The sequence below is a fragment of the Juglans regia genome, chromosome 8 (assembly GCF_001411555.2).
Source record: "Juglans regia cultivar Chandler chromosome 8, Walnut 2.0, whole genome shotgun sequence".
In the NCBI taxonomy this organism is placed as follows: domain Eukaryota; kingdom Viridiplantae; phylum Streptophyta; class Magnoliopsida; order Fagales; family Juglandaceae; genus Juglans; species Juglans regia.
Genome location: NC_049908.1, coordinates 16,483,522 through 16,506,076, shown reverse-complemented (window position 1 = coordinate 16,506,076; position 22,555 = coordinate 16,483,522).

Genomic DNA, 22,555 nt, shown 5'->3' with positions numbered 1-22,555 from the left:
GGTTGTTCTCTTTCAAATTCAAGCTGTAGAAATTCTACAATTGAATTTCTAGCGGGTTGTAACAACTTCACCATTGTCAATACTATTACATCATCTTCTCTTTACCACTCGAGCACCATAGTTCAACATTCTTGCCTTCGTCCACCTCCATCCTAGCACAAATTGGACAACTCACAATCACTTATGCATGCTGTATGAAACTCATTCGCAGCGCATTGACCAAGTTGACAGTCAAACACAAATTTCATGGTTGTGAAGCATGCGTGCTCCATGCTAAGCAAATCTGTCGACTTTAACTCAGCCACTGTCAACCTATGCTCTAATTTTTTGGCTCATTTGCCATCTTCAAGTGGCATGGGCTATCATTGTCCAAATTACCCCAATTTGGTAAATGAACCAATTTTTGTCTATTGTATGCCGAAAGCAAGAATACCCACCATTTTGACTCTATGCAAGCGCCACACCTACACGTTGAAGTCTAACCATAGTACTCGTGAAATCAAGGCAATCATGGGTCCAAAGACGCGTTCCTTCCAAGTAAGCAAAACTACACTCCCATTTCATGTTTATCGTTAGTATTCCATGGTCCATAAGTTTTCATGATATGAGGTGCTGTCATGTAAGTTTTCACGAATCGACCAATCACGTAAGTTTTAGTTTCTCAGCATAGTCAGTGTTACCATTCACTTTGGTGCCATAAGCGCGATTTTATTTATTTGAGATAGTTAGAAGTGTCAGAATGCGATATGGTCTGGCCTATTAGACTCAGATAAATATTTAAGATTTTATGGTGCAATAAACTCATTTTCAATTTTTGAAAGAAATGCTTGTTCGAAAATGCGTTTTGTTTATTTCGAGATACTTTGGGGTTGAATTTTGATAAACGAATTGCACAATTATTTTAGTGTGTATGTTTAGAATTTTGACAGTGTAAATTTTATTTTCACTTTTTCCGAAGTGAATAGTAACCTCAATAGTAGCTCCAAGTGCAGTGTTTTCAAAATCATAGTATGGAATGTCTAAATTAGCCACATTTGGTGAAGTTTTATTTGGATACTTGTCAAGATTTTAGCTACATTTGATGAATATTGGCACCAAGAGGAACCATGAGATGGAAATGTGAAGGAAATCAATGCGTGAGATCATGTCACCTAAGCAAAACACTATTCTATCCAACCAACCACATTGTGTCAAACCAAAGGTTGTTTCAACCCTAGTGAAATTTTAAATACTTAGAATCCAATTGAAATCCCAAGATTTTGGTTGAAACTAAAACCCTAAACGGTTTCCCGAAACCCTTAAGTTGGCCTCTAAACCCTATTTGATCCAATTTCTAGCATTGTGTTTAATCGTTTGAATAAAACACTTTCACATACTATTAATTCCTCAAATTCACGTTATGTCATCATTACTCAACCCTTTAAATCTTGGAAACTTGATTGGGCAAAAAACAATTGGATTTATGTTTGACATCATCTCAAAACTTAACCAAACCCTCTTTAAACCCCAAATTGAAGCCCACTTGTTTGAGGCCCACGAATTTTGGCCACCTTGACAAAGCTTCTTGAGGAAGTTTCCACTCACCCATGGCAGGCCAACCTCTGCTTAGGACAATCCCAAATAGTAACTTGATGTGAGAGGAAAAGGCCACCTCCCATCACCATTCTCTTGGAAGTTTGCTTGGTTGAAAACCACTTACGATTTGTACATTTTTGTGACCTAAGAACTATCCATCAAGGTGTCACTCAAGCCTATACTTTCACTTTTTAGAAATGTATTAGGCATGCAAGTCATCCTTTCACTCATTTCACCCCTTTTCATTTTCGTTCTTGGAGAGAACACTTAGAAGCTCTCTTGGATAGTTTTCTGAGCCTTTTTGCGTGCTATTTTTGAAACCCTTGTAAGTATTTTATCACAATTATTCCTTCATGAAAGTTGTTCACCTTTTGAGTCTAGTTTTTTTTTGTACCATTTTTTGTTTGGTTTCATGGTTTAATTGATTAGTCAAAAGTTTCTTTAACCATGGAGAGGTCAATTTGGGCGATAAATTGGATAGTGTGTTGTATTTTAGAGTTTTTGACCAAACTAATAGACAAATCTTGATCCTAAATTTTTATGTAGTGTTTTAAACATGTTATATGAATGTTACTTGAAGATTTGTTACATGATTAAAACTTTGAATGAAAGATTTTCTCAAATCTAGAAACTTAGAAAGTGGAATGAAAAAAACAGTCTCTGTTTTAAGAAGTTTGGATCTTTTGTGGTCTAATCTTACTCCAATGACTTTGAAATTTTTATTTGATAATTCTAAGTCTTGAATATACATGTTAGGATGTTGGTTTGAAGAGTTTAGTGTTGATTTGTGAAAATTTGATTTTTATGCAGGAGAATACTCGGGTAGGTAAAAAGTTTGATGTTTTTTGCTAGATCCATGTTTTGGTTTATTTTTAGCCATATGATTTTAAGTTTAATACTTGGATCTACTTTAGGAAACATTTTTAAACCATATGATGTTTTGATTTGAAGATCGCATTATGATCTGTCTCGGATCAAGTGTTTGATCAAAGCAAAGTTTAGAAAAATTTTTGTTTTTGACTAAGTGTTAGAGCCGAGTACTTCAAGTGAGATTTTGTTATTTTTGGTGACTTTTATGTGCTGATTCAGAACATGTTAATTCTTATGAATGTGTTATGAACACGTTAGAAGAAAGTTTTAGATTTTTAGAATTCTTGGAGATGTTTTGAGATTGGTCAAAACCTTCTGATTCAATAGTTTGTATTTTAGTTAAAAAGTTCGGATCATTTTACTAAAATTTTTTGCATTTATGAGAAGTAGATTTTTGTTGGATGAAGCATATTTTTAAGCTTAAGATATGAGGATCTTTGTTACAGTACTTCAGTTTGATCATGATTTTTAAAGTTGGAAGAAATTGCAACTAAATCAAAAGATATGGCCTTGGGAGTGTTTCGGCCCTATAATGTTTTTCATAGTTTTGTTTGGTTTAAGTTTTTTTTCTAATTAGGTATTTGAGTTTAGGACAAAGTTTAAATGAAAAATGTAAAGTTTAGTATTTTTGGAGTTAGGATGTGAAGTATTTAAGTTAGGAGTAAAATAATCATTTTTTAACATGTAGAAGGTAATTTACTCTAAGTTAGCATTTTTTATGTTTCTAAGTTATTAATGATAAATTTCCTAACATTAAGAACTCATAGTTTCTCGTTTTTCATGTTTTACCTCGTAAAACGTGATGATTATTGTAAGTTAGCTTCTAACTTACTTTCAGATTACTGTGTATGTGTGTTGGTAAGAGAACTATTAGTTATGTACATATTATATTCTATCATGAAATGGTTATATGTTACACGTTATGTCATGTCACGTAATGCTATATGTTACCCGTTATTCCATGTCATATAATATTATCTGTTACACGTTATGCCATGTTATGTAATGTTGTCTGTTACATATTATACCATGTCGCGTAATGTTATATGTTATTCCATGTTACGTATTGTTTATTTGTTTCATATTATGTCAAGTCATGCATCTCACGTATATGTCACGTTACATTTGTCATGTCATATGTCATTTCATTTCACATCCCGTTATGTTTCGAGTATAGAGTGTATCTCTAAAATAATATTTTCTTAGTCAGTCATATATGGGATACTCGTGATGTAATTACTATGATTGTTCAACCATCTTGATTTATAATTTACGAGAGGTACTTCCAGCGTAATCATTTTGATTGTTAGAGTATCTTCACTCAAATGTTTCTCGCGTAATCATTTTGATTATCATAATGTTACTAGATACTCTTGACGTAATCATTTTGATTTTTAGGGTATCTCATTTAAAATACTCATGGTGTAATCATTCTAATTATCTGAGTATCTCTAATGGAATATATTGGGTGAAATCATTCTAATTATTCACTTTCTTGACGAAATGACTGGCAAAATCGTTTTGATTGTAATAATTCATTTAACGTTCAGTTCATATTTCAAGTTTACGTTCAACCATGTTTCAAGTTCACATTCAGTTCATGTTTTAATTCACATTAAGTTCATATTTAATTTATGTTCAAGTTTAGTTTATGTTCATGTTCATATTTAAGTTCATGTAAAGTGAAGTCTTAGTTAAGTTCATGTCATGTCAAATTTAGTTTTAGTTCAGTCTATGCCTAAGTTCAAGTTCAAATAATTTCAGTTTATGCCATGTTAAATGTCAAGTCACGTCAAGTTTATTTATAATCATGTATGCATTCATGCTTTTACTGTCATGCATGAGTCTTTGACTTGTATGTTAAGTTATCTGTTAATTTGCTGAAATTTGTAATTAAATCTTACTGTAGTAGTCCCAACTACCGTTTCTCCCACAATGATAGACTATGTGTCACGATCAAGAGGCACACCAGAGGCTGACCGATTTGAGACTGTAGATTAGACGGCGACGGCACGATGTGGAGTTTATAGCCTTAATGCTCCGACTTATCGTTAATATTATGACATCCTTGACTGAGTTGTGCGAGCTTCTTAATAGATTTATCTAGAAGTTGTTGTAGTTCCAGGTTATATACTTAAGGAGCTCAGTCTCCAATACTTTTATGATTACAGACCTTTTGGACTCATGTTGTTATCATGGATGTTTAGCATTTCAATATGTATGGATTATGTTTTAAGTATTTGGGATATTTTTAGTTTGGTACATAATATTGCTCAAGAAAAAAACTATCCGCTGCTAATGTTACATATTGTTAGATGCATGCTAAGTGCATTGCATCTTTATATGTCATGAACGAGGGCAGATAACCTTGTGTTGCATGTCCTGACGCTTCAGATGTCAGTCTGATCCCAAACGGAATCTGGTGCGCCTCTTGTTTTTAACACTTGGTCTACCATTCTGAGAGCCTGTTTGTTTTCAGAGATGAGATGAGATGAGATGAGATATATGTGAATAGTATTGAGATATATTGAGTATAAATGAGATAAGATGAGATGAGATAAAATTGTGTTTGTTTATAGAGATGAGATGAGATTAGTTTGACTTTTTTGTACTAAGAATTGATTGCCGTGGGACCCACAACTAATAATATTATTTTTAAACAAACGTCAGCCGCCGAAATGCTAGCAACCCGCGCATGAACAGTAAATCCGGAATGTGAGATTCTGCTAGCGTTGTCAAGTGCCCAATTGCGACATTCATGTTCATTTTTATTTCCCACACACGCATGCATGCTTGCTTTATTAAACCCAGGTTGTAATAATTTATGACCCACCTTATCAAATATTGAATTTAGTTTGGTGGAATTTTTTGTAATGTAGGAAAAAAAAAACAGCAATTTTTTATAAAATAATATGCAAAAATCTGGAACTATGCAGTACCTATTTTATCAAATATTTGTCTCACTCATTCCTAATATTTTAATATTATTTTTGTCATTCATTGTTACTACAACAGACATTCGTTAAAAACAAAAAAAAAAAATTTAAAATAAATGTGATGCACGGCTAAGAAAGAATTTATTATTTTTAATATTTAAAGGTATTTCAGCAATTTTTGATATACATTAACACGTGTGTTAATAAAGGAAGCTTCGGCAAACCTATTTTAATTTGAACGAAGATTAAAAACACTAATCATTTGGAAGGGACCAAATAAATAAACAAAGAAATAACCAAATCCAATAACGTAATTCATCTACCATTTGCCATTAAATAAATAATATGTCCACCATGATCAAATGTTTAGCAATCCACATCGAGAATTATATCATGTTTAAATTCACATCTCCCATAAAATATATTATGTTCTCGAAGATAAGGATACGTGCAATCACAACAAAAAATATCAGTATTAAATACACGCATAGATGCCTTAAATAACACCATCAATGGCCACCCTTTGCTTCCCACATAGCAATGGCAATATCATCTCTAATTGCACTCATATTGTTTTGGGCCTCAGTTGACAAGTCTACATGACTAGGTGAGGATCCCCCGTCACCAACCGCAGGCTCAATAACTGGTAGACGCATCGTACTCCACGTCTGAAATATCCAGTCATCGGGGGTGACCGTTCTAATATAGTTGTGCAGTGCACAGCACGCTGTAATAATAAGTCCTTGCCTCCCAACTGAATATGGAGGCATGTTGGAGAGAATGTGGAATCGTTCTTTTATAACACCAAATGTTCGTTCTACAATATTACGAACTGTTGAGTGATGATAATTAAAATAATCTTTATACCCATGAAAACCTCTGTCATTGTGACGATCACTCCGGTGATAACGTTCTCTTGGATAGGGGGCAACAATCCCGTAGTGCATGGATAAGCTAAATCCACAAGATAATACTGACATGAGCGTCAATTTATTTTCAAAGCACAAATTTCAATTAATATAATGACAATCACAAAGAAAGTTCCAACTTCATAATATTTGACAAAGTTGTTTGGAAAAAAAATATTACCTTCTGGTGGCCATGGAAAACGGGCTTCTGGATCACTGGCAGCATGGTGGAACACACGTGCATCATGCTCGGATCCCTCCCATCCAGTGTAAACAAATATAAACTTCATATCGAAATCAACTATTGCCAACACATTTTGGGCAACTCTACCCAACCGATTTCGATATGCCTCGCGCAACTAAGCTGGGACGACAGCTGGTATCATCGTACCGTCCATCGCGCCAATGCAACCCTATAATATCAACAAATCAATCCCAACTGCCTAACACAACCAACTAATGCTAATAATACTATTGTTACATGTTTTGTTGTAAAACAAAGTTTGAATTTATAAAATTACCTAAAACCAAGGATAATTACGATTGTTGCTTGAAATATAAGGGTGCACGCTGTTCCTTGGAGTTGGCACAATCAAATGCCTCCCAACCTCACATAATGCATTAATGACTTTTCTAACGTTTTTATTGATTGTTTGCGTCGAATGTTGAAACCTGTCCCCAACAATTCGCTGGCCTTCCGCATGGCCCACAAGAAGACAAAACATACCCACAGCTTCCTCTACCGTCACTTCTCTTCTAGAATCACGTACCAAGTGATTGGTACGTAACAATCCGCATAAACAGCGGAATGTAGGTACCTCCATACGAAACATAATCTTGCAATTATCTGGATGGCCATTTAGAATTCCTAATATATATTGATGCCCTCGGAGGCCGATATTATGTTGTGGCCTTGGGGGATTCCTTCGCTGTCGGTGGGACAGTATCCTAATAATATTCATGATATCTATGGGCTCCATCGGATCATCACTATCACTCTCGTCGGTCCAAGAATTGTTATGCGCCATTCTCTACTATATGATGTCGAACTAGTCTAAAAACTCAAGACAAGTTCGGGAATAGACCAACAGGAGGGACCTATAGCATTGTTAAGTATTTTTCATGAGTGTATGTTGCAATTATAGAGAAGAAACCAAGAAGCTTAATATATGCAAAGAACCATGCATAGTTAATGGATTCTTAACGATATCCCATATATGTAATTTTCATGTAAATTGAACTTACATTATTATTTCAGCAAAACATAGAAAATATATGCTTGAAAATATATTTATAAATTCTTATGAATATAGTATATATATATATATATATATATATATATTCTATATTAGTTCAGTAAAGACATGTTAGTTGATGTCTTTGTGTCTACTATTCATACTAACTTGAGAGTATATATATATTCTAAACTAGTTCAGCAAAGATATGTGTGCCCAGTGTGACTGTATTTTCACTTGAAAGGAGAAAGAGAGGCTATAATTAATGTTCCATTGTCCTGCTTCAGTTCTTCTACCTTTTTAACGTCTTTTCCAAACTCAAATGTGTATTATTTTGTGTGACATGGACCGATAGGTGAGTGTGATAGAAAAGAGAGGTTCTTTAGCCTTAAAAGACTCTGGGATTGATGCAAAGATTAAAACGCAAATGACAATTTCACTATTGCTAACTTCCTGCATTTTATTAATTACTCGGAGAGGAAAGAATAATATATAAATAATTAAAAAAAAGAATATATATATATATATATATAAGACATTTATTATTTCACTCTTTTAAATAATAAATGTCTACTCTATCGCCTAACATCAAAGAATGGTTTGTAATGAAAATTAAGAGACTCATATAGCTAGCATAGCCCTAGAAATTAGTAGCCCCGTAGAAGCAGTAGTGTAATTTAAGGACGCACTTTCATATGGCATCCTTGATCATTAAATAAATTTAATAATATTTGTTATTATTTGTTAATACATGATAATAGTAAAATACATTATCATGTATCATTACTCCCAAATTAGTTTGATATCTTATAAAACTGTGTTTAAAAAGAAAAACAAAAAGAAAAAAAAATGGAAAAAAAGTGCCTTGAGTTTCTCATGTCTGTAGATGTTATCCATGCCCATGAGAATTCTGGTATTAAAACAAGTGTCTTGAGTTCCTTCATTTGCAGGTAGAAGTGGTGGGTTGGCATATTCTAGAAGAAGGAAGTGGATTTAATGGTGACAAATTTCTCAAATTTCTAGAAGAAGGAAGTGGGTTGGCATACTCGCTGAGTGAATACCTACAGCTGCATATTCACACTGCAATTACAAACATATTTCCATAAGATGTCTATTAATAGTTTAAGTGAAAACAGTCCACTTGCACTAGTTTTTCCAGAAACAAACTAATATATGCTATATATATATATATAGCATTGGTCCAGTCACCTAGTTAATATAATTAATATACATCTTATTCAAAGTAAGATGCAGTGTAAACAATATATTAAAGACATCGTATTCAGCAATATATATGGAATATATTTAATCACAATAACCAACACAAATATATCTATGCACAAGCTAAACATGTTCCTATGGACAAGTTGTTTGCAATAACATCACAATAACAAATCAGCAGCTCCAACAGCCAGTTTTAAAACACAGTAATCTGTAACCATGTCAATCTTTAATTAAAAACATGTAATAATGGTCCTACCACATAATGAACCAACCAAATATTTAACATCAAAATTTCTGGGCTTTTTCCTTCCATCCATTCCTTGACAAGTGGGGTATAAAGGGGATGATATCCCTCACAACAGAAATATTAAAGTTTGAGAGGAAGCATAACCTAGGGGGCAGCAACCAAGACCTTTGGGGCGTCGAGTAGATGCCTTTGTGAAAAGTTGATCACGTTCACAACAACCTACAGCTGGTCATTGGGAAGAGCACAAAATCAGACATAAATTCAAGAGGCAGGAAAAAAATGATATAAACAAACTCAATAACATTAGGAAAAAACCATCAACACAATTTTGTTGATCTACCCAACACATAAGACAATACTATTAATTAATGTTGGCATCATTCTGCAATATCACAACTAGATTTGAATTAAAAAAAGTGCATGGAACTGGTCCAAAGATATCCATCAAACGAACAAATGTTAACAAGTATTCAGCAAACTCAAATTACATAACGCCGATAATTAATTACAACGAAGCAAAGCTACTAATCAACCACTCAAGACATCTACTCACTAATCGAACTATGCATAGTTCGATCACTCAACTATGCGATGCCCACGCGTGCCTATGCGCATCATCCAATACCAAGAATCCTCGTTGTGCCATGGGATTCATTAAGCGATCAAACGCATGAGAGAAAACATCGGGAGGCAGTGGGGTTGAAGTGCTTGTAATATGGCCACACAGTGGGAAAAAGAATCGAAACCGTCATCACTTTCCATGCAATGTGCGGAGGTCCTACTCCGCTTTTCCCCTGACGCGGAGCCTCTGCCCTCGTAACACTTTCGGCGTGCCTCGTAGGAACTCGTGATCACTGCAACCATGTTCAATATCTCTTCGTCGTGCTGGTTGCGTTGCCCTCCCTTCTGACTTCGTCTAGACGAGTGAGTCGATGGTGTCTCCATGTCCATGGAAAACTGGGACGGGTCGTACATGAAAAAATCAGAGTTCCCTTGGGTGCCAAGCGCTGGGCCCCGACGGCGCATCTCAGCATCAAGACGCTCCTCCTCGTCGGAAGAGGGTGGTGGTTGGGTGGACGCGTGGTGGAGCGTACCGGTGGCAACAGCAGCGCCAAAAATGGTACAGAGGTCTGCATATCGTGGGCAACCCGACGTACGAAACTTCTTTACTTGTGGCTTGGCCTGGATAAGGAATTTTAAATTCAACATATTAGGGAGGGATTACCGCGGGAAATAATGACATATAATAAAGGGATAATTTTCGTAATATGAAGATATGGCATGCTTAGAGAAGTATTATCCTAATGGCATTTGCCTAGTATTCATCGCTCCCTATAACCGTTTTCGTATCGAGGTCCCATCCCATACCAGTTTGGTGCATGAGGTCCGTGAAAAGTCGTTGCATCATCTTAAGCCGATGTATTTTCCCCTTGATTTGGCTCGCTTCGTACGTCCTTACGCCCATTGCCATAAGACGATTAGCATAGGAAGCATGGTCCCTAGAAGTGATCTTTCCAGCCCTCAATGCACCATTAAGGGCGTCCGCTAACATCATGTCAATGAAGACATCCTCCATTCCATCCGCCCAAATCATTGGATCAACGTGTGGAATGTCGGTATCGGGGTCCATTTGAAAATGCTAATAATATGATATTTTAATCCAAAGACATTTATATCATATGGCGAAATAAATGATAAAATGAAATCCAAATTGTTTAATTTAGAAGTGGGTCATACCTGCCGAGGGTGAGGTAATCGAGAGGAGCGTAGGTAGTAACGCTAACAAATTAAAAATGTTGTTAAAAACAGTTTGTTGCCAATATGGAATCCAAAATAAAGATGTGTGCGTCCAAAAAATTGTCACGTGATCATATACGAGCTTGACATATATTACCCACATAATCAACCCAAGATGTTCTATAATATTATTTTTATTATTACATACTGAAATGAGATGAGAATGTGACTAATATAGTACACACAAGTGATTTTTTTTTCTCCCAAATGGGTATGTAGAAAGACCGATTCCTTTCAACTAGTTGATAGACAATATGAATAATGGAAACTGGTTGATAGACAATATGATTTTGACTTATTAGCACAGAATAATGAGAGTAGATTATATAACTTTATATTTTACATATCGAAATAATTTCTAGTACTAGATCATTTTCTTGCTCAATAATTTATTATTATATTAAAAAACCAATGAGAGTGACAAAAGGATGAGACAAGTCTCGTCAAATTGCTTTTTAAGAATTGGTAGAAGCTCTTTCTGAAGAAGAGCTGAAACAATTCGGAGAAGTTATTTTAGTAGTTGTTAATTGCAAAAGAAAACGGGGGAGTGGTTATTTTAAAACCTTCATGGTAAAAGGGTCCATAGATTAATTTTTTGCTAGTAGAGGAGCATTATTCTTGTTGTTTCCTGATATCATCATCATCATCATAATATCTGCTAAGCAAGCATTAATTGCTTCAAAAGCTTATTCTATTGGACTGTTGCATGAAAAATAGTATGTAAGAACTCCCCCCCCCCTGCGGTTTGAATATTACAACCAAGTGCATACTAGTCAAATTTCTGGATACTGCTTTTTCTTGTAACCAAGTTTTTAATAATGGTAATTTGTATTAGAGCAGGTGCTTTTGTATTATAGTATTGGGGCCTGCCTAAAAAAGGTTTTAGGGTACGAAATCTTTCTGAATATATTTCCCCACTCTGGTGGGGTCCTCATGAAGTGTCATTCAGCAATTTTTTCCTGTCTTTGTTTCAAGCTATTTGGAAATACAACTGCATTCTTTTTCAAATATTACATCCTGCCTCATATACATTTTTTCTATTTCCAGTAAGTTATAATGGTGAAAACAACCATGTTTGATTTTGTTTCTCTCCATTTTTTTTATTCTTTATGAAGAAAGAAATCATATTGATTTCGGAAGCAATATGTTTTTATAAGCCATTGCAACTTCACTTACAAAGTTTACATTTCCTTCTACAGTTTCATGTTCTACCATTTTAACTTCTAACACACAAGGAGTCTCAAACCCAAAACAGTCAACAACCACTAATCGATCCACAGCCACAAACAAATCAGTCCCAAAGCATCAATCACCAACAAAAATGCAGTTCATTTGCACAAATTATTGATATAAAAAAAATAAATCTTAGAGGGGACCAACCGCAAGCTCACCTGGTATGATCTCGTTCTCGGACCCGTCCTGCCCTTGGAGACGATGGTGAGGGAGCGTTTATGGCAGTGGTTTTTGAGAGCTAAACCCAGGTTGCAGCATCGAATCGTGGTGGACGAGCGGGGGGTTTTGGCAGCTTTCGGCATTTTCGTATATGTAGGGCGATTGGAGCAATGAAAGGGGAGAAGAGGATTTCGCAGCAATCAATTCAGTGATGGGTGGGGGAATAGGGGAGATTCGCACGGCAAGAACAGATTGGACACAGAGTCCGATTTTTCTTGGAGATGTGCCTTCTCGGGATGTCGATTGGAAGGCAATCAGCTTGGCGAGGATGAGTGACTGCAGGCGAGGGATTTTCCGGAATCAGTTCTGAACGAATATCAAAGGGAATCGAAATCTTGAGATGGGATGGCCGTTTTCAAAGATTCGCACGGCTTGAATATGGAAATGGGCTACACGCATAGAGCAGAGAGAGCGTTCGAATCACGGGAGAGAGGAGACAGAGCATGTGAGATTCGCACGGATGTGAGATGGAAACCTGTCAACAGTGTTGAGATAGGAGAGAACGACTGAGATGAAAACTTTGGGATAAAATTGTGTTTGTTTTCGGGAACCCATCTAATCGTACGAAAACTGGTTTTAGGTTTTCAAAGTTTTCGGATTATCTCCGAAAACAAACGGGCCCTAGAAATGGTAGTTGAGACTATCACGGTTGAGATTTGGTACAAATTTCAGCAAGTTAACAGATAACTTAACATACATGTCAAAGATGCATGCATGGCAGTAAAAATATGAATGCATACATGATCATAAATAAGCTTGACGTGATTTGACATTTAATATGACATAAACTGACACGACTTGAACTTAAGCATAGACTGAACTAAAATTAAACTTGACATGACATGAACTTAACTGAGACTTGACTTGATATGACATGAACTTGAATGTGAATTGACTTGGACATGAACGTAAACATAAATTGAACTTGAATAGAAACTGAATATGAACTTAATATGAATTGAAACATGAACTAAACGTGAACTTGAAATATGAACTGGACTTGAAATGAATTCTGACAATCAAAATGATTTCGCTAGTCATTTTGTCAGGAATAGTAAACAATAGAATGATTATGTCCAACATATTTCGTCAGAAATATTCAGACAATCAGAATGATTGCACCATGAGTATTTTATAAGAGATATCCTAACAATCAAAATGATTATGCCAGAAGTACTTATTAATACTCTGATAATCAGAATGATTACGCCGAGAGCATTTGAGTAGAGGTATTCTAACAATCAAATTGATTACGAAAAAAGTACCTTGCCTAAATTATAAATGAAGATGGCCAGACAATTTTACATCAAGAGTATTCAGGCTGGACTGACTGAGAAAATACGGTTATAGAGATACACTATGTACTCGAGACATGACATGACATAACGTGAAACAAAATGACAGATGATATGACATACGTTACGTGAAATGCATGACTTGATGTAACATGAAATAGATAAACAATACATAACGTGTAACAGATAAGATTAGGTGTAACAGACATGCAATAAATAACAATACGCAACATGACATAATGTGTAACAGATAAGATTAGGTGACATGGCATAACATATAACAAATAGCATTATGTGATATGAAATAACATGTAACAGATAGTATTACGTAACATGACATAATGTGTAATGGATAACTATATCATGACAGAATATAATATTTGTAACAAATAAATATTTCGTTACATAATATAATATTGTGTATAATAGATAAACGTGTAGTGACATGTCATGAGATGTCATATATTATAACATAAGTACATAACCAATTATTCCCTTACAAACACATATACACAGTAATATGACAATAAGTTAAAAGCTAACTTACATTTAACGTTGCATTTTACGAGACAAAGCACGAAACATGAGAACTGTAAGTATGAGTTTTAAATCTTAGAAACTTCATCACTAATAACTAGAAACATGAAAAATACTAACTTAGAGTAAAATTACCATTTTACCATCTACATGTGAAAAAATGACCATTTTACCTTTAACTTAAGGATTTCACATCTAACTTCAAAAATCACAAAACTTACATTACTCATGTAAATTTTTTCCTAAACTCAATTATGTAATCATAAAATTTTAAAAACAGTCACAATTATGAAAAACACCATAAGACTTAAACTTCCAAAGGCCATACTCGTGATTTTGTTGCAATTTCATCCAACTCCAAATCTCATGATCAGACTGAAATATTGCAACAAATATCCTAATATCCTAAGCTTAAAAACATGCTTAAAACATCCAATAAAATTTACTTCTCATAAATACAAAAATTTTTAAGCAAAAGATAATGAACTTTTAACCAAAACACAAACCCTTGAATATAAAGGTTTTGACATTTTTCAAAACATCTCCAAAAACTTCTAAAAATCCAAAGATTTCTTCTAAAATATTCATAACACATTCCTAAGAACTAACATGCCTTGAATCAACACATAAAAGTCACCAAAAATCACAAAATCTCTCTTGAAGTACTCAACTCCAACACTTGGTCAAAAACTGCTTCAATCAAACACTTGATCCAAGACATAAAATATTGAGATCTTCAAACCAAGGTATCATATGGTTTAAAAATGTGTCCTAAAGTAGATTCAAGCATTAAATTAAAAATCACATAGCTAAAAATAAACCAAAACATTGATCTAGCCGAAAACATCAAACTTTTGACTTAACCGAGTATTCTCTTATATAAAAATCATATCTTCACAAATCAACACCTAAAATCTTCAAACCAACATCCTAACATGTAGATCCAAGGCTTAGAAATATCAAATAAAAATATCAAAGTCATTGGAATAAGATTAAACCACAAAAGATCCAAACTTTCTTGAAATAGAAAATGTTTTTTTTATTCCAGTTTCTAAGTTTCTAGATTTGAGAAAATATTTCATCAAAAGTTTTAATCATGTAACGAATCTTCAATGAAAATTCATATAAACATGTTGAAAACACTCCATAAAACTTTTGGACCAAGATCTATCTATTAGCTTAGCCAAAAACTTCAAAATACAACACACTATCCAGTTTATTGTTTAGATTGATCTCTCTATAGTTAAATCAACTTTTGACCAACCAATGATAATGAAATCGAACACGAAAGGTACCAACAAAACTAGACTCAAATACAAAAATTTTTATGAAGAAAATTTTTTTACAAGGTTCCTAAAGCCTGTAGAAGTTCCACTATTGAATTTCTAGCAAACTGTTACATTCTCCCCTCCTAAAAAAACGATTTCATCCTCGAAATCAACGCAACTACTTACAATCAACAAAACTAAGGAAAAGATGCTGCTCACCAAACCTACTGTCCATTACTGGACTATCGTCACTGGTCGGTGTCGGTGGTGGTGCGTCGATATACTTCTGCATGGCGTGCTGGGGTAAGTAGTAGAATATGTTGTCATTTGGATTATACATCACGTTATGCGCTAGGCTGTGGTGCTACTCAACATCTTCATCATTGTCACTATCTGGCACTTGACCCTCTGCTAGAAACTATCTGTGGTGAGTCGATGACATAGATGAGCCTGATGTTATGGGCTCAGCGTTGGCAGCTCTGGCGCGCTCATTTGCTGCTTGGCTAGATTTAGTTTTGTCCTGTGCCATCCTTACTAAACTATCTCGATCTATCCACGTAGTCGGGTGTAGAGGCGGGTAACATTCTTTATGAGGTAACGTCTTTCTCTCGTAGCCTACCTCGTTCTTATCTATAACCATCACATGGGTACACAAAATAGTATGTATCCTAAAAAGGAGATTATAACACTCATAAGGTTACTGCTTAAATTGAACAAGTCCTAGGCTAATCGTCTAGGACACAGAATCCTTGCCTAAGTGAACTCACTACTTTTCTTACTACCCAAAACGAATCATTCATCTTCCTAGGTGGTACCTCAATAATCATTCAGGCATTAATATAAACTCAAGACTTTCTCTCTTGTGAGTATGCAATACTCGTAGCGGATAATTTTTTTCTTGAATAATACTATGCACCAAACTTGTGACGCCTCCAAATTCCGCTTGGGATTTGATGGAACTTGAATCGTCGGGACATGCAATACAAAATTACTTACTTCCATTCATGAAAATTAAGGATGAAATGCACCTAGCAAGCATATAGCAATATGTAATATTCGCAGAAATAATATATCCCAAAACATAAACATGCTTCATAAACTTCACATGATAGCTAGTATCCAAAAGGTTATAGTACTTGTCTACTAAGTCTGTAACATAAAGAGTATTAGAGATAGCGCTCCATAACTACAATCTGGAAATAAAAACTATTGTACTAATTCGTTGAGCTGTTCACATAGTTAAACTTTGATATCCAAACTAACGTCTAAAAAATGAGGGATTAGGCTCCTCAACTCATTTTCTGCTCCACATTATATTAGACCTCGTCCAATCTCCCATGCGTGGCTTCTCCAGATCTTGAAACGTCGTCTACTATTCGGGGGGGAATCTATCAAGTGAGATTTAATTACAAGTCTCTACAAGTCTTAGCAAGTTAACAGATAACTTAACGTATAAGTTAAAGATGCATGCATGACAGTAAAAGCATGAATGTATATATGATCATAAATAAGCTTGACGTGACTTGACATTTAACAAGACGTGTACTGACATGATTTTAGCTGACATGAGAAGAATTGAATTGACGTGAACTAAACATGACATAAAGCTGAACGTGAATTGAACTGAATTGAACTTGAACTAAACCTGAACTAGACTAAGACTGAACATGAATTGAACTGAACTAAACATGGACTGAACTAAACTGGAAAGGCTAGCTCTTCTAACTGAAATTATGTATTCTAATTAAGAAAATAGGAGTACTCAAGTAGCTCCTACACCTTCACCATGAGTATCCTTTTGTATTAGGGCAGATTATAGTCCTTCACCATGTCATAATACTAATGATAAATCGGTGCATTAGGGCTATAAGCTCCGCATTGTGTCATCGTCGTCTAATCAATTATCTCTAGTTTGTCAACCTTTGGTGCACCTCCTAATCCTGACACATGGTCTACCATTCCGAAGGGAATGATAATTGGGACTACCATAGTGAGATTTGATTGCAAATTTCAGCAAGTAATAGATAACTTAACGTACAGGTCTAAGATGCATGCATGACAGTAAAAGCATGAATGCATACATGTTCATAAATAAGGTTGACGTGACTTGACATTTAATATGACATAAACTGACATGACTTGAACTTGAGCATAGACTGAATGGAAGCAACACTTGACATGACATGAACTTAATGAGACACGACTTGACATGACATGAACTTGAACATGAACTAACTTGGACATGAACCAACTTGGACATGAACTTAAACATGAACATGAACATAAATTGAAATTGAATATGAACTTAACGTGAATTGGAACTTGAACTGAACGTGAACTTGAAACATTAAATGAATGTGAACTTGAAACATGAATGGACATAAACTTGAAATATGATTGAACGTGAACTTGAAACATGAACTAAACGTGAAATGAATTCTAACAATCAAAATGATTTTGCCAATCATTTCGTCAAGAATAGTGAACAATCAGAATGATTCCGCCCAACATATTCTGTTAGAGATACTCAGATAATCAGAATGATTACACAATGTGTATTTTAAATAAGATACCCTAACAATCATAATGATTACGCTAGGAGCATTTGAGTAGAGGTATTCTAACAATCAAAATGATTATGCTGGAAGTACCTCGCGTGAATTATAAATGGAAATGCTAGAACAATCATAGTGATTACATCATGATCCCAAGCATGACTAATTGAGAAACTACTGTTTAGAAACACACTTTGTACTCGAGACATGACGTGACATGAAACAAAATGACAAATATTTCACATCACATCTCGAGTATAAAATGAAACACACTTTGTACTCGAGACATATGTAACGTGACATATACATGAGATGCATGACTTGACGTAACATGAAACAGATGAACAATACGTAACTTGGCATGACATATAATAAATAACAATACGCAACATGATATAACATATAACAGACAACATTATGTGACATACCATAATATGTAACAGATAGCATTATGTGACATGGAATAACGTGTAATAGATAGCATAACGTGACACGGCATAACGTGTAATAGATAACAATTTTGTGACAGAATATAATATGTACCAAATAAATATTTAGTAACAAAATATAATATTGTGTAATAGATAAACGTGTAGTGATATGGGGCCGTTGGATTAGAAGTTAATTGTAATTGTTCCATAATTGTAAAGACCACAATTGTTAAAAACCCATAATGGCTCTCGAGATAGAACCCAAGAATTGTATAAAGAGATTACAGTCAGAATGATGAATATACAAGAAAATACACATCAATTTTCAATTAATTCGCTCTCATATTCTCTCTCTAATTCTTTCTCTATATCTTCTTTCTCTCTCTACTTCTTGGTGCGTGTAACACTATCACTATTCTATTCCTCTTTTGATGATTTTTTTGGTAGAGATATCTTTATGGTTTAAGGATGAGAGAAGAATATGTATTAATGCCATGGATTCATAGTAGAATAGAGCAAAGATTTGGTTTCATCTAAGGAGATAGCATATTTTTCTAGCATTAATGCATGTGCTGAATAAAGGAGACGCGTTTGATGATTTTATGAGTTAATTAATGCATGCTAGAGGCTCCATGATATATGGTCAAGGCAATTGAAATGCATAGACAGATTTTACGTAATAGGTGTGATTTGGGGATGGCATATAGCATAGGTGTAAACTCTCATGTTTTGTGCTAGCTTTACATTTCTATGGCCTTTTCCAAGTGATCCAGAGCATTGAGGAAGTTGCTTATTGGCTCCAGTTGCCACCATCATCTCAGATTCATCCGGTCTTTCATGTGTTTCAGTTGAAGCGCAAACTTGGATCTACCATGGTCGTTCTACCTCAGCTACCTCCAGTTGATTCATTCGATGTCATTAAACCATAACCTATTGAGATTCTTAACCATCGACTTTGCAAGCATCACAATCGGTTATTGGTCGAGCTACTAGTCCGTTGGTAGGGACAAATAGTTGAGGATGCCACTTGGGAAGAGTTTCATTCGCTCGCGGTGGCCTTTCCACACCTTGTGGGTAAGGTGTTCTAAAGGGAGGAGGGATTGTCACATATCGGGGACGACTAGGGCAACACAAGCTCAGACAAGATACATGAGATTCAGACACAAGGGTTAGGGCAACATATGACAATCATGGATTGTATGGGCTGAAGTTGTGATGGGCTCAGTTAGTTGGGCCTTGGATTAGAAGTTAATTGTAATTGTTTCATAATTGTAAAGACCGCAATCGTTAAAAACCCATAATGACTCTTGAGATAGAACCCAAGAATTGTATAAAGAGATTATAGCCAGAATGATGAATATACAAGAAAATACAAATCAATTTTCAATTAATTCGCTCTCGTATTCTCTCTCTATTTCTTAGTGCGTGTAACACTATCACTATTCTATTCCTCTTTTGATGATTTTTTTGGTAGAGATATCCTTATGGTTTAAGGATGAGAGAAGAATATGTATTAATGCCATGGATTCATAGTAGAATAGAGCAAAGATTTGGTTTCATCGAAGGAGATAGCATATTTTTCTTGCATTAATGCATGTGCTGAATAAAGGAGACGCTTGATGGTTTTATGAGTTAATTAATGCATGCTAGAGGCTCCATGATATACGTTCAAGGCAATTGAAATGCATAGACATATTTTACGTAATAGGTGTGATTTGGGGATGGCATATAGCATAGGTGTAAAGTTTAAACTCATGTTATGTGCCGCATGAAAGGTATGAGAATAGCTTTAGGTTGATAATAATTTATAAGGCTTGAACATGGACTGTGATGCATTGAGGTTGTGAACATATGAACTCAAATGGTTAAGGATTAGAGCATCCTCATTGGTGTAGGCAAATGCCACTGCAATCCAAAATTTGGCTAATAAGCCCTTAAAATGGTTTGCAGTGGAGGAGGCAAACTGTTTGCATTTGCCTTAAACACTATAATAATTCTATATATATGTATAGTTAATGTTGCCCCTCCATTGTTGGATATGAAAGTTCCAAGTTGATTTTGTAAATATTTTGATGTTTTGTGTTTGACAATGAAGTTAATTTATGGTTGTTTGATAGGTTTTATGTATTTTGATGTATAGATTATTGAAAATTATGAAAAGTAAAATAAAAACTATTTCGAAAACATAAAAAAATACATACATTAATGTGTAGATAAAATTTAAAAAAAAAAAATTTAAAACATAATAATATTTTATTATTATAGCTAGTGATACGGCTAATCCAATGTGGGATACAAAATTGTTATGGATAGGTAAAAGGTGACATTTTATCCAAAATTTGCTTAAAACTTTAGCTACACCATTGTTAATGCTCTTACTTGCAGGCATAGTCACAGGTTGCCTTAGACAAAATTAGGCTTGATGATTTTTAGAGTGTATTGGCATGGATTATGGCTGGAAGTTGATGGAGTACATCAGCTAAGGGTAACATGATAAGGTTCAAAGGCTAATTAAATGCTAGAGAACCCAATGTACACTTGGGTAGAAGATCATGCAAGCCTCATTAGGCAAAGTTCTAGATTTAAATTGGTTATGGGCTTGAGTAGAGTTTTTCTTTAATGAAACAAGGAGCTTATATATGTATGTGTCTATTGAAGAGCATGTGATTAAATTGCATTTATAGGTAATTAATATGATCAAGATCTTTATCACCACTTATTTTTTCTAAGTTATGCAAGTGTATATGATCATGTCTTTCTAGAATGTATCTTTTCAAAATGAGATCATAAACATGTTTTATAAACAAAAAGCTCATTCTCATGTCATGGTTTTAAAGTATTATCATGTGTAAAGCCTATTCATCTTTAGTCTCTTTTCAAGTGCACTATAATTACAAAAGTGTGTGAACGTGAATGGATTTGACTGCATGAATGTTGTTGTTGTTGTTATTATTATTATTATTATTATTATTATTGAATGATTGAATTACTAAATGATTGACTGATGATTGATGAATGATGATAAATAATAATAAATGATGACAGATTATGGTACCTACATACAGGATACTTGTGTATGATGACAAATGATGGATGTGATAGTTAAAACGTTTATAATAATGGATGTAATGTTATGAAAATGATGGAATGATTGAGGAATGCCTACTTCTATATTTATGTTTTGAGTGCTGCTACATTTTTTGAAAAAAGCTCCTAAATACATTTCTCGAACAACATATTTCAATTTTTTTATTATTATTTTTATATATTTTTTTAATCATCATAAATATTTTTAAAAAAATAAAAAAATTTACAAATATCATTAAAAAAAATTCCTTAATCACTAAAGAAAAAAAAAACATTCGGGACAATTTTTGGATCTCGAATTCGGGATGTTTAGCATTTCTATTATGTTTTATGCATGATCATTTTAAAAGAAAAGCATATATGAAGTATATTATCTTAATTGCATAAAGTATTACTTATTGAGTTACATTTTTAAAATATTTTAACTACTTCAAGTTATGGTCAATGCAAAAATAATGCGGCAAAATGAGATTTGGCTTAAGAAAATGAGGAGAGACTGAGTTATTTAAGTAAGTTCTTCCGTTAACTCTCTTTTAAATTTTTAATAGTTTTGTTTTATTTTAAGATTATAGAATCTTTTATCCCTAGCACATAAATGATTTTAAAAGGATAGTAGAGCTCTTGATCTTACTAGTGAATAGGTATTATAGGTACTCCTTTTTTTTTTTTTTTAATAATCGAGGGTGTTCGGGTCAGCTTGCGCCCACCTCGACTAATTTCATAGGGCCCTAAAGTTAACGACGAGGTAAACTTCTAGTAATTTAAAGGAGACTCGAATTATAGGTATATTTCTCTATTAGTTTCTTTTATTTCCCTAGACATTGGAAAGGAGAATTCTAGAGTCAGATCTCACATCCGAAATAAGAAGGCGAATGATGTTATACACACAACTCGTCTACATAATACTACCAAATAATAATAAAATATTTTCAATACAAGTCAATAACATGACAATATCATGTAAGCTATTGTTAAATAATAATGTACAAACTGCGTTCCTATAATTCTTCTACAAAGAATGGTGTTATTGAGCCAAAGATATTAACGAATATTTAATATGATATATTTGGACCTTTTAAATTATTGTTTATATAAATAATTATATTTTTATTTATTTAGAATTGTAAATAATAAACAG